The sequence below is a fragment of the Cebus imitator genome, unplaced genomic scaffold (assembly GCF_001604975.1).
Source record: "Cebus imitator isolate Cc_AM_T3 unplaced genomic scaffold, Cebus_imitator-1.0 Scaffold21, whole genome shotgun sequence".
In the NCBI taxonomy this organism is placed as follows: domain Eukaryota; kingdom Metazoa; phylum Chordata; class Mammalia; order Primates; family Cebidae; genus Cebus; species Cebus imitator.
This window is the reverse complement of record NW_016107336.1, coordinates 2,449,870-2,463,714: the sequence shown is the minus strand read 5'-3', so window position 1 is coordinate 2,463,714 and position 13,845 is coordinate 2,449,870. Positions and strand designations below refer to the sequence as shown.

General features: G+C 42.3%; 1 protein-coding gene across 5 annotated transcripts in view; it reads right to left on the bottom strand.

Moving 5' to 3' along the window:
* JARID2 (jumonji and AT-rich interaction domain containing 2) overlaps nucleotides 1-13,845 on the bottom strand; it is a 281,140-nt gene that overhangs the window by 36,588 nt on the left and 230,707 nt on the right. The window lies entirely within an intron of this gene.

Genomic DNA, 13,845 nt, shown 5'->3' with positions numbered 1-13,845 from the left:
CGGTCTTGATCTCTTGACCTCGTGATCCGCCCACCTCGGCCTCCCAAAGTGCTGGGATTACAGGCCTGAGCCACCGCGCCCGGCCGATCTGATGGTTTAGAAGGGTTTGGCAGTTCCCGTCTCATGCTCTATCTCTCCCGCTGCCATGTAAGACGAGCTTTGCTTCCCCTTCGCCTTCTACCATGATTAAGTTTCCTGAGGTCTCCCCAGCCATGCGGACCTGTGAGTCCATTTAACCTCTTTTCTTTATTAATTACCCAGTCTCAGGTAGTATCTTTATAGGAGTGTGAGAATTAACTGCATACATCTCCACTCCCTGAAGTCAAAAACCATCGACCATCAAGTGTCACACATTCCATCAAGTGTCAGACGTTCTCAAAACAAAACAAAACAAAACAAAACGCCAACCAGCACCTGAATGCAGATGACAGGGAAAAGCCTAAACATCAAGACACAAAACTAGATTGAAAATCCTAACCATTAAAAATTATGTGCTTTAGCTAAAACAATGGAAAATACATTCTTTAAAAAACTCCCTACGAGAAAACTCCAGCACCCCTCAAAATATCAACATCATACCTTAAGAAAAAGAAATTAAACTTAGGAAAATAACAGTCTCATTCCAAGAACATGACCACCTGGAACGTAAGTAAAGACAGAGGGTATCCAGAATAAAGTGTATTCTGAGATTTAAAAGAGATGCATTTGGAGGCCAGAGAGCTACTGATGTGCATGGGTGGGGGTACAGCTGCTCTGCCTGACCTATTAGTGACAAGAGAGATGAAGAAAGGGGTGACGGAGCTTAGAGCCAGACCCATTTTCTATTCCTAAATTCAAAAACAGCAATAGCTAATATTTCTCTCTCTTTTTTTTTGAGATGGAGTCTTGCTCTGCTGTCCAGGCTGGAGTGCAGTGGCATGATCTCAGGTCACTGCAATCTCTGTCTCCCAGGGTCAAGCAATTCTGCCTCAGCGTCCCGAGAAGCTGGAAATACAGGCATGTGTCACCACAGCCAGCTAATTTTTTATATTTTTTATAGAGACGGGGGTTTCACCATGTTAGCCAGGATGGTCTCGATCTCCTGACCTCATGAACGACTCGCCTTGGCTTCCCACAGTGCTGGGATTATAGGCATGAGCCACCACGCCAGGACCACTAATAGCTAATATTTCTTACTCAAGTGCTTACTATAAGCCAGGGGAACTGTACAAAGCCCTGAAGTACACTCAGCCTCTGAATCCTCAGAACCACCATACAGGACAGGACACTTACTGACGGAGAAGGTAAGCGCCTGGCACAGGCCATGTCACCATTCCCTTGCATATGAGGCCAGCCTACGCCCAAGCCCACCACAGCCCTCCGCAAACCCCAGGAGGCTACAAGTGAGAATTTCCAGTGAGTATGGTGCTTCCTACCCACTGGGCAGAAATTTCAAAAGAGAACAGGGATGCTCGGGGTTTCTGCGGGAAACCCAGTAACACCAATGTGATGGGTTTCTCCTTCTGCTATACAGGCCCTCACATCTCTGTAACCCACAAAGGCCCTCCTCTTCCCACACACAGTCCAAACAGGGCCTATTTCTTCAGGGACGGAGAAGGGGCACCCTGTTCCTGGGTTGCTTTAGGCAGAGCAGCAAGGGGAAGCTAGAGTGATCTTTTAGCTGTCAACCCGCCGGAGGGAGTATTCATAAGGTTACTGTGTCCACTCATCCATCTGGCAACTGAGCAACTTCCAGGCCGTCCCCACCCCAACCAGCGCTTGCACAGCACTTCAGGTAGAATTCCACTACCCCCACTGCGGCAGATCAAAGTGAAAATTCTTCCTCCTTTGTGTTGGAAATCTCTTCCTATTGGCTTGCAAATCTTTTTTTTTTTTTTTTTTTTTTTTTTGTGTTTAGTTTTTTTTTTTTTTTTTTTTTTTTTTTTTTTTTTGAGAAGGAGTTTCGCTCTTGTTACCCAGGCTGGAGTGCAATGGCGCGATCTCGGCTCACCGCAACCTCCGCCTCCTGGGTTCAGGCAATTCTCCTGCCTCAGCCTCCTGAGTAGCTGGGACTACAGGCACGCGCCACCATGCCCAGCTAATTTTTGTATTTTTAGTAGAAGCGAGGTTTCACCTTGTTGACCAGGATGGTCTCGATCTCTTGACCTCGTGATCCACCCGCCTCGGCCTCCCACAGTGCTGGGATTACAGGCTTGAGCCACCGCGCCCGGCCTGGCTTGCAAATCTTAACTCCTCTACACAGCAGAAGACTCCCTTTCCCCACCATTCAATCTTACATTGTATTTTAAGAGTCCTTTAAATTACATTAATGCCTTACAAATTGCAAAGATTGTCCCTTTTGTCATTTACCTAAGTCATTTGCTAAGGTGCCAAATCTGCTAACACATTCTTTCAGTTTCTTGCTTTCATACTTAGTGTATCCTATCCTTCTGTATTTTTTCAGATAAGCAACTTTTGAGTATACACTGCATTATTAGTGACTGTAGTCACGAGGCTGTCCAATTTATCTGCCAATTCTCTCTCCCCTTGAACCAACTTTGCACCCTTTCACCAACATCTTTCCATTCCAACACCCATGCTTTCAAATAGTAAAATAATCTTCTAAGTTTCCTTGTAATTGTTTTCTAATTAAACTGCTTGGATTTAATTATTTAGTCCAACAGTCCTGGTGTAAGACAGAGATGTACATTTTCCCTATCTGGACTGGATGCAAGCCTGTATCTCAAAGTCCCTTCCAGCACCAGTGATGAACAGATTTTAAATACTGAAGAATAGACCAGGCCATGTCAAAACACAGGACACGATCCGATGCTGCACAAGGCTCTACTGGATACTCTCTGTTGCGGAGAAAATGGAGAGCTTCATATGGCTGGCATTTATTCTCAGTGTAAGTAACATCCATTGTCAGAAACCATCAAGCATGCCCAAGATGGCAGTATCTGTGCTAGCTTTCAAGACAAATTAAAAGCAACATCCATAAGAAGTCATACTTCAATGTGATTAAAACTCAAGTCAAGGGAATATGAATCTAGGCAATTCTTGACCATTCACCAATTTTCTAAAGCAGTGAACACAGCTTCTTTATTAAAATATAGCAGAGGAAGTAGTTGCTTTTTTTTGTAAATATCCAATGCTTCTCCATACTTCTCTGTGCTTTTTGCTGCCACTAAGACATGTCTGCTACGAAGAAGCACCAGTTCTATAATTACTTCTCTTCATTCAGGTAACAAAATATTATTCTATGGGTTTGCCGCCCTTCAAAAAATATCTGCAGCTCATGCCCAGCTCTATTGTTTAGAGCTCGGCAATTTATTTAATCCTTGGTTTTCCCATCTATAGACTGGAGATGGCAGATGCTCCCGTAGGTAGAACATATCTACCACAATGTCTGGGGTTCAGGAGGTACGCAGGATTTGGGAGACGTGATCACTGCATGTTTAAAAGGGCCATCTTGGCCAGGCACAGTGCCTCACACCTATACTCCCAGCACTTTGGGAAGCCAAGGCAGCAGGATAACGAGGTCAAGAGTTCGAGACCAACCTAGCCAACATGGCAAAACCCTGTCTCTACTTTAAAAAATACAAAAATTAGGCAGGTGTGGTGGTGGGTGCCTGTAATTCCAGCTACTTGGGAGGCTGAAGCAGGAAAATTACTTGAACCCGGGAGGCTAAGGTGGCAGTGAGCTGAGATTGTGCCACTGCACTCCAGCCTGTGCAACAAGGGCAAGACTCAGTCTCAAATTAACGGGGGGAAAAAATGGGCCATCTCAGGTTACTGCACAATCAGACCATGGGCACATCTCTTTTTGCGTCGTATCCCTCCCAGCAGAGAGTATAAAGAAGGATTTCAATGCAGACAAACACTGGTCTCAGCAAGACCCAATACAAACTCCTACCACTCTGGGTCATTAACTTGTCCACAATGACCATGCCTGTTACATCTCCTACTCATGCCAGACTGTGAATGGGAATCTGTGGACCAAGGCCAGAAGAGCCAGGTGCCTCCTAATGCTTGCCAGTATCACTTTCATGGGAAAAAGAGGAGTAGCTCATCACCTGCCTGAGCAAAAGAAAAGACAACACTGAAAATACATCCCAATTTTCCACTAGTGACATGTTGTCACATCAGTGGACTTCAAAGGAGATTTACAGACCCGTCGAGGACCTAGAAACCCTTGCAGGAGAGATCTGCTAGAATCAAGACCATTTCATAATAATACAAAGACATGATTTGCCTTTACAATGGGTAGACATCTGCACTGATGGTACAAAAAATGGTAGGTTAACTATAAAGGAAATGCAAATCAAAACCACAATGAGATATACCACTTTCCATCGACTGGGACGATTATCATATCATAAAGATGGATAATGATGAGTGACTGCAAGGATATAGAGAAACTGGAATCCTCACACACTACTAGCAGAAATGTACAATGGTTTCTCCTTTCGAGATAGTTCCTCAAAAGGAGAAACAGAGGTGGCTCTCATATGACCCACCAATTCCATTTCCAGGAGCGTACACAAGGGAAATAAAAAATAAGTCCACGTAAAAACTTGCACACAAAGATTCATGATAGAATTATTATTAATACTTAAAAACTGGGGTAAATCCCCAAAGATCCAACTGATATTTATTTGGATAAACATAAAATGGTATATCCAGTGAAGTATTAGCTGTAAAAAGGAAATCAAGTATTGATACATGCTATAGCACATTTAATAGGTATGTTCTATGATGTATGAATCGTATCTCAACAAAATATATTTTTAAAATATAGGTGAAATCACTGGTATCTTAGCATAAATAAAGGCAATGGCACTAAATTACTGTACACTAATCTAGTATGCATTCCATCTCTGCTACCAGCGATTAGCAGCAGTTAAAAAAAAAAGAGCCAGTTTTACTTAATGACCTTGATAAAGTCATACCAACAGGGATTATCACTGAATCATGACCCCTGAGCACACATACTTTGTGTGACAAAATGCTATCACACAGAAAGCACTTCTCCTATATACAGAAATATGATGATCATCTCTAGGAAAAAGCACTTGTCTGATTGTGTAAGTTTTTGGCTAGCCCCTTTCTTTCATAGGATGTTATTTTTATTTGAAGAAGGACCTACATACTATAATTCTTCGGGCTCAGTTATTGTAGTTTTTACTTAGTTACTAGAATTTTTTCAAATAACAGTCGTTGTTGCCAATGACAGAATTCAGGCTTTCGGGCAAAAATTACAGTATCAGAAAACCAGGATCTGCCATCATGAGTTTGACAGAAATTCTTTGATAATGTACAAGAAAAGAGTGCTAACAAGAACTCACTGAACCATTATTTTCAAATGACCGACACAGGATGCTACAAAACAGTGCACGGGTTAAAGGTCCATTCAAAGAAAAAGACACACCAATGGATATTAACGTAACAGAGTATGAAAAGTTGGATGATACAGTACAGGTCCCCAGAGCAACTGACCTGTAAGAAACTGCCACTTGTTGAGCCTGCTGTCCTATCAAATAGCAAAATCATCTACAAAGGTTCCTCCCCATTTCCCACATACATACATCATTTATCTGAAGCTGATTTTCTTCATATACATCAACCAAACTACGTATTGCAAGATGCAAGAGATGAATACAGAAGCAAACGTAATAAGGCAGTATTCTACTAAACACGAAATTTACAAAAGGGTCAAATAATGTAACTCTTAACAGTAAGTTTTTGATTTTGGACTATGATTATTTTTCATTAAAAAATGCTATGTGTTTAACATGTAACTGGTTTGTATCATTTTTTAAATGAATAAATATTTCAAAGTATCTTCACTTTTTAATTCTAATATGGTAGATATGAGAATTAAAGCTGATATTAAGAAATATAATCCACATTAATAAAAGCCTTTGGGGGTCCCTTAATAACTTCTAAAAGTAGAAAGGGGTGCAGAATACAAAATGCCTGAAACCCCCAAGGCCAAGTCATCTATTCTCTTACTCCTTAAATGATGATTTCAAGAAGCTTCACATTTTACATGAAACTGACAGAAGTTACACAGCTCTTGGCAGGGAAGGCCACTTGCTAAGCTGGGACCTCACAGACACTTGTGAAGAGTGCAGCCATAGTCAGTCAGCAGTATGTTTCTGATCTGAGAAAAACAGATCCTTCATGGCAATATCTACACCTGAAACCAGATGCACAACTCTTTGCATGTATTTTGATGTCTTGAAACCAACTGCTCAGGAAAATACTATGGAAAGCAAAGCAGTGAGTACTAGAATTACAGGAAAGGGGAACCAGAGGGGAGGGGGAGGCAGGTGACATTAACATAATGAACCAAACTGGCTGCCCTGAGGACTTCAGCAACCCACTCTACTAAAGAACGTTTTGATAAGATATCTGGAAATGGAAGAGTTTTCAAACATACCGAAAGTAAAAACTGAATCAAACTAACTTTGATTTGCAAACAAAGAGATGGTTTCAAGCGAACCCACTTGTTATAATCATCATGCTACTTTTAGAGCAGCGATATACCCATATGGCAAACATATCCAAGAAAGTCAAATCATGTGTTAAACGGGAAGAAAGGAGGCAGGGGGAGGACTGGGCAACACCAACAGAGCCAAAGACAAGGTATATTTTGTACTCAACAGCTCATTAATTTTAAGTGTCGTGGGAACCTGCCAGTTTTACTCCTCCAAGTAATTATCTTTTGTCTTAATTTGTAAGATTCGAGAAAGGGAGAGGAGAGGAAAGGAAAAAAATATTCACTCTCACAGGGAAAGATTAAATCCTGTGAACATAAGAGAGAAAGACAGAAAGTGCAATGTATAGAAGTCCTCCACACACTGTCCCCAATTAAAAGAAATAATTGGACTTGTTTCTTTAAGGAGAGAAGAAAAGCATTCATCACTGTGAACCATATTAGGAAACTGTATTGTACTCAGATACAAATAGCTTTACATTAATGAACAGAGACAAATATATTGATTTGTATACACATCCTCTGAAAGTTAAACGGACTATAGAAAAGTGTTTTCACACCACAGCAGGCAAAATCTTTAAATCTAAAGGCTGGTATTTTGATTTAGGGTCACTTCATCCCTGAGAAGGTAAGATTTGCTCCCAATGAGGGATGAAAAAGATACCGGCAAAAGAAGTTACTTTAGAAACACATTTCACAGCAATCCTGCAACAGTGTGAAAGGTGGAGAGCTACACTTTCCTAGGGGACTTCACATTTATACCTCCAGGGAGCTTGCCCTAAACAATGTTCCCCAAAAGCTTTGTTTACATAGTTAGATCCTGACATAAGCTTCCTGGATTAGACCCTCAAGAAACACAGCCCTACTAAAAGCTGATCAGAAGGTTTTTAATACCATCACTACATGCACTACTCCTGACTTTGATTTCTAGTTCTGCTCACCAACCCCATTTGGACCTCAATTCCCTGAACTACAGACCAGCTGGGCTGCTTCCTCTTATCCACCCTCCAGGACTTGCTGAAGTATTTTAAATAAAGTATATAAAGTGCTTTGCCTTCTTCAGAGAAAGGAGTTATGCAAATGTAAGAAGGATGATCTTTTTGAAAGCTCTTGCTGCAATGGCAAAGATCCACATGTGAAAAAAATAATTTGTAGAGAAAGCTCACAAAGCCAGCCTTCTCCTTTTGCCTGCCTCCAAGAGCTTCCCAGAACCACATGCCCCCGTCTTGCTAATTACCCATGCTAATAAAGGCACCTCATCCAAACACAAGGAGGGACTCCTGAAGTGTTTTATTAGGTGAGTATGAAACAGGAGTCCTGACTTGGCATCCAAGCAAAAGTTATGAGATACCCTGGGATTACGCAGTGTATGACCTAAAATAACAGAGTTCAGAAGGCCTAGCCTCCTTCTGAAGGACCATCACAGGAAGTCAGCCGAAACATCTGCTAGCAAGGAAACAGAGGAAAAGAATGAAGAGAAGACCCTGAAGATGGGATCCAACTAACCCCCAAATTAAAAGACCTTCTTCATGTCCACACCCTAAAACAAATCAAAGGGGGAAAACAACAACAACAACAACAACAACAACAACAACAACAACAAAGAATCACTGTAAATAAAGAAGAAATGTGTTAGGCAAGGGAAAGAGATCCACCGCAAGTTTCTGATCTCAAGCCAGATATTTAAATGTACGCTTCATGTCATTACAAGGCATCCTCACTTGGGCAAGACACAGACTCCGTCAATTGGCTGGCATTAAATCCCTGTTACTGTACAAAAGCCACACTTGCTCCCTGGAGCCAGTTCAACTTTGCGTCACTATTGTCTGAAAACAATGGAATGTCTGCCAACCTGTGCCAACAGTTCAAATGGATTTTAATGTAGCATGTGTGAGTGCTGCAACCCGGTTTGCCCTGGGCCAAAACAGCTCCTCTAACTTAGCTACAGCATCCACGCGTAAAACTAGGGAAAGCTGCAAGAACACAGCTTAGGTGAGCAAAAGCCCCATTATCACCTTCCAGCCAGCCAGCAGCTCAGGCACAGGGAACAAATGTCAACCTGGGATGCAGGAGACGGAAGCGTCATCTGCCTCTGTACTCCAAACTTCCAGGATCATAAGCGAATTCTACTGGATTACAGGGTTTGTAAAACCCTTCTGGAAATTTCAGACATTGAAATCACTTTCACTTTGATCACAATTATAGTAGAAATATGGAAATAGAACGTTTAAAGCCAACTGCATCCTCTTCCTTTTCTACAGAACAACTTAAATTCTGTAGTATTTTTCCTGCCAGTCGCCACTTGGTTGCGACTGACCTAACAATCCTACAAATGTTATATGCAATGATAAAATAACTAAGACTTGGATATATCGGCCCTTTACACAAATCTCTTACATATATTCCTGCTCACATACAACACTGAAGATTAAAAGGCCATAAGACCTTTATGAGAATATAAAGGTCAGGACAACAGAAAGACCATAAATCAGGATGAATGGTTTTTGTCAGTGAAAAATGGTTTATTGGCCCTCTTGCCCCCAAAAGCACTGGGGAAAGGACTGCAGGCCTGATGATTACTAGCCCACAGCCTGTGTGGGCATCAGTCACTCTAAGGTGTTTGCATTCACAGCGAGGGAGGAACATCTGGATGAAGGGCCTTATGGGGCAATGGGCAGTGGGTCTGCAAGGGTCTCGTGCTTTATCACTGGCAAGAATCAACATGAGAGCACAGAACTGCAGGTTACACTCAGAAAAGGACGGCGATAACTCCTAAAGAACAAATGATTCGAGTGTGTCTGCAGTTCTGGGTTTCATAAAGCCCTAAATTCTAAAAATAATGATTTATAAAATGCCAATCACATCTGACGTCAGTGATAAGAATTCTGGATCACCAGGCCAGGCGTGGTGGCTCAAGCCTTTAATCCTAGCACTTTGAGAGGCAGAGGTGGATAGATCACAAGGTCTGGGGATTGAGACCATCCCGGCCAACATGGTGAAACCCTGTCTCTACTAAAAACACAACAAAATTAGCTGGGCATGGTGGTTTGTGCAGTGAGCCGAGATCGCGCCATTGCACTCCAACCGGGTGAAACAATAAGACTCTGTCTAATTAATTAATTAATTGACAGACAGGTGTGGGGGCTTGAGCCTGTAATCCCAGCTACTCGGGAGGATGAGGCAGGGTAATCGCTTGAACCCGAGATGGTGCCACTGCACTCCAGCCAGGCGACAGGGCAAGACCTCGTCTCAAAAAAAAAAAAAAAAAAAAAAAAAAAAAGATTTCTGGCTCACCTTTGGATTTGAAATCGATAACTATTCACTACACACTGAGAAACAGACACCCTTGAAGGTGCAGCATGTGCGTCAACACCATTGATTATACAAGTTACAGGCAACTTGGTCATTTTCAAAGTAAAAATATTAAAACAAAAAAACTAAGTACGGTCGGCCCTCTCTGTGGGTTCTGCATCCATACCTGTAAGTAGTGAACCCCACCTGACACATCCTCCCCCATAACCTCAAGCAGCATTTTGATTCAGGTATTAATAGTTTTACAAAAAAGGAAAACAAAAGCTTGAAGAGGTTAAATAACCAGCCTAATGTCCCTGGGCTAAAAACAGGTATCAGAGCCGGAAGCTTCTCTTCCACCACCAGGCACACCATCTTCTAGGTGCCTGTCACAGAAAGTTACAAAGGTGGAGCTATAACATCCCACAACACTAAACTCATGGGGCCTAGGCCAGCTGTCTGAAGTGTGTACCTATATCCCCCTAAGGCCCTACGTGGCCAGTGGACCAAATACTTTAGCAAAGCAAGAAGAAATGGAAAAGATGCTGATCCTGACACAGGAATTACCAAGACCTTCTACCATATGGAAACAGCTCGTAACACAGTTCTGGTGAGGTTGACAATGTCACAACACTCAAGGGAATAATCGTCAACTCTGATAGCCCTCATTGTGTCCCAGACATTTGAGATACACAAACTTTCTCAGGCTTTATCAGCAATTATAAGGTTGTTGCAGGGGCCAGATCTTTTCAATCATGTTATATTAATAATAATATGCAATACAGCAGTCTCTAACATTAACTGTTCTAACGTCTATCAATTCATTTAGTTCTTAACAAAACCTATGATCTCTTCTTAAGCGATAAGAAAACTAAAACACAGAAAAAAAACCCAGGTGTGCTGGAATCACGATGCTCTCAACCATTCTAGCAAGTGGCCCCTAAGGAACACTGCCCCAAATGTGTACAGGGGGTGGTTAGAAACATACATTGCATAACTGGTCCCTACATGCATTCCTGCCCTTTAAAAATAAAAATAAAAAAAGGAAAAAGAAAAACAAGCTCCCATCCCATATTCCAACCTTTTGGAACAGTCACTTGCCTCAACAGGAAAAAAAATGGAGCTGCCAGAGGTTAGAAGAGGTAAAGAGGATATCACATGAGAACTACAATTGGGGAGGGGAAAAAAAAAAAGCATTTGTGTGTTGGAAAGTGTCCCCACTGAACATAGCAGGGCTATGGAGAGCTCCTGACCCTGCTGCACGTGCCCCTCCACCACCCCAGACAAAGAGAGGGCTCAATGCCCCTCGAAGGCAACCGCAGAGCAGAAATGCGATAAACTCGTCCAAATGATTGCTTTTTGGCCCTTACACAACATACCCCCGGTGTGAATCTAAAAGCAATTAAATCATTCCAGCTGGGAGTCCAATGACATGTTGTTTAAAAAGTCTTCTGAGAAATATCCCTCTTCAGAAAAAGATGTGCACAAAAAGAAACAACAGCCACTTTTCTTCCCTCCATTTTTTAAGTCATAAAAAAGCATTTTAAAAATATATATGCAGCTGATTTAGCAACGAGCCTTCACCAAGTTCTCCTCCACAAAGGACTCAGAAAAGCCATGCCAAATTCACTGCAAACGCATTTATTAATTCCTCTAGCCTACCTCACCCCCTGGAAAAAATAACCAATTATGAGCATTTAAGAAAAATCTAGGCATTTCAAATATCAACCTGTAATATAAATACCCACAAATAAGTGTTTTGATTGTGGTGTTTCGTTCCCACATAGTCATTACCTAAGGGCTCTATTTTTAGACTCATTTGAGATTCTGTATATGTAAGAGTATTTCGGAAACTCTGATGCACTATTGAAATAGAAGTTGCTGGGAGCATTGTTTTTGTAACCCTTGAGTGCTAACCCAAGGTTAAAAGCTCATGTGATGCTGTACAAATCATTTCAGAGTACGTACTTTAATAAACAAGTCCATTTCCATTAGGATGTTCAGTGAATTATAAACGAGCACATTAGAGTCCTCTGTAATGTTTGCAAGACAAAAACATCTGCCTGGGGACAGCAGCAGGCTCTTGCAGGAAACTACCGGCCTCAGGACTCCTGCTCCAAGGAAGAAGTCCGACAGGCCCATGCGAAAGCTGATGGCAGGACACTGTGGATGGTGTGTGTGTCCCCTTGTGCCACCTCTGCCATGAGGCCAGATGTCCCGGCTCCATGCCCAGAGCCACGCTCCAGCTCTGTTTGTGGAGAAACAAGATGAAACAAGACACCCCTGGTAGTCTGGGTTCTAGGTTCTTCAGCTGGCAGCTGAAATGAAGCTGCACTCCTTGAAATGTGGCCTAATTAAAATTTTGGCCAAAGTGACCCCAGTAGTAAAGCATTAGTTTTCCACACTTTGTTTTCTGTGTGTTTATTTCCCCACATTTCAGCGGGGGTGATTCCTCTGGGGAGGATTCAGATGTTTCTAGATTTCCTGACACACCTCAACAGCTTGAGCATATAAAATAGGGGGAAACACAAATCCGTAAGAGAAATACCCTGAACTGGAAAAGTCACCAAAAAAACCCAGCTTGCTCTCCCCTTTCTCTTATGAAAGATTCAACAATTCCATCCAACCATCTGCTTGAATACACAATCGTGATGCCCTCATCCAGCTTCTTCCTGCTAGAAAACCTATTTTAACGCCTGTGCCTTCGTCACTGAAGTCAGAACCAAAAGGACATGAAGATCATCTGCCTCTACATTCATGTTTTCTAAAAATGAAGGAGTAAAACTGAGGTGTGAGGAGGGAACACTGCGCTCTCCCCTTAACATGCTATATCTAAACTTCTTTCCACTGCAGCCAGAGAGCTTATTCTCATCTAATGCATGGCTCTTGCTCTGCTTCTGTTCAGCAACAGCACTCAAATATCAGCCAACGGGTAAGACCGCAGCATCACAGCTTCCTGAGGTCACAGATGCAGCACAGCATGGCTTGGTACCTCGTCTGTTGGCACAATGTGGGGCCAGTGGGTTTCTATTACGAACAAGTAGTAGGCGATAATGCAAGAGAAAATGCTAGTTCCGGGGCTAAGCCAGGACGTGGGCCTCCCCTGGCAGGTACACAGCACCTGAAGTGGCCTGAGGTGTGGCACTCTCCAGGACTCTTTCTTCTGTCTGTGGATCAGAGTAGGCCTGCACCAGGTTCAGAAAATTGTTAACCTCTTTTCTGACAGCACCTGCAGAGCTCCAAGCTTGCTTAGATTTGCAAGGCACTGGTGCCTGATTGCCTTTTTAATGCAAGGAACCCTCTGCAGGAAGATCTATTTCATTTTACGTTATGTCACATTTAAATAAATAACTCCCTTTGGTGACTGACGGATATCCATAAACAAATCCTATTATAAACAATTTCTAGGAATTCTGCTCTAAATTTACAAAGAAATTTTAAAACTCAGTGAAATTTTTCAGGAAAGAACTACAATGGGAACAGTTGCCAACAGTTGATCTGTATTTATTACACGTGAAAACAAAGTGTTCTAGGAGATCCCAGCAGTCTGACCACCTGGAGGATTCTGTGTAAGTCACTGTTGTCAACTGGGATCACTACTGACTTTCATCAATTCAACCTTTGACTGGATGATGCAACGGGACACCAATTTTCCTATGGCTTATAAGAGAATTACGAAGATAAAGCATAGATAGCAATGTGAATGGGGTTGGAGACAGGGTGGGGTATAAATGTTTTGATCTGGACAAGGCATTATCATCTCAGGGAAAGAAGAACGGATTACAGGGACAAAATTGTAGGTGGGAACCTTCCCCCAGCTGAACAGTGATCTTGGAAACGTCATTTCCCTTGAACACACGACAAGGCCGGCATCCACCGTTAGAGATTTGAATGGCTTTGCTGCTGTACACGATACAGCCAAATTGTTTCCTTATGCTGTGATAAAAAAGAATCAATGAATGGGCAAATGAATGCTAATCTTCTCCACCATGCTGATTTCACAGGAGTAGAAATTAAGAATCAGAGAAGCTAAATGAATGCCTTGCCCAACAACACACAACTAACAAGTAGCT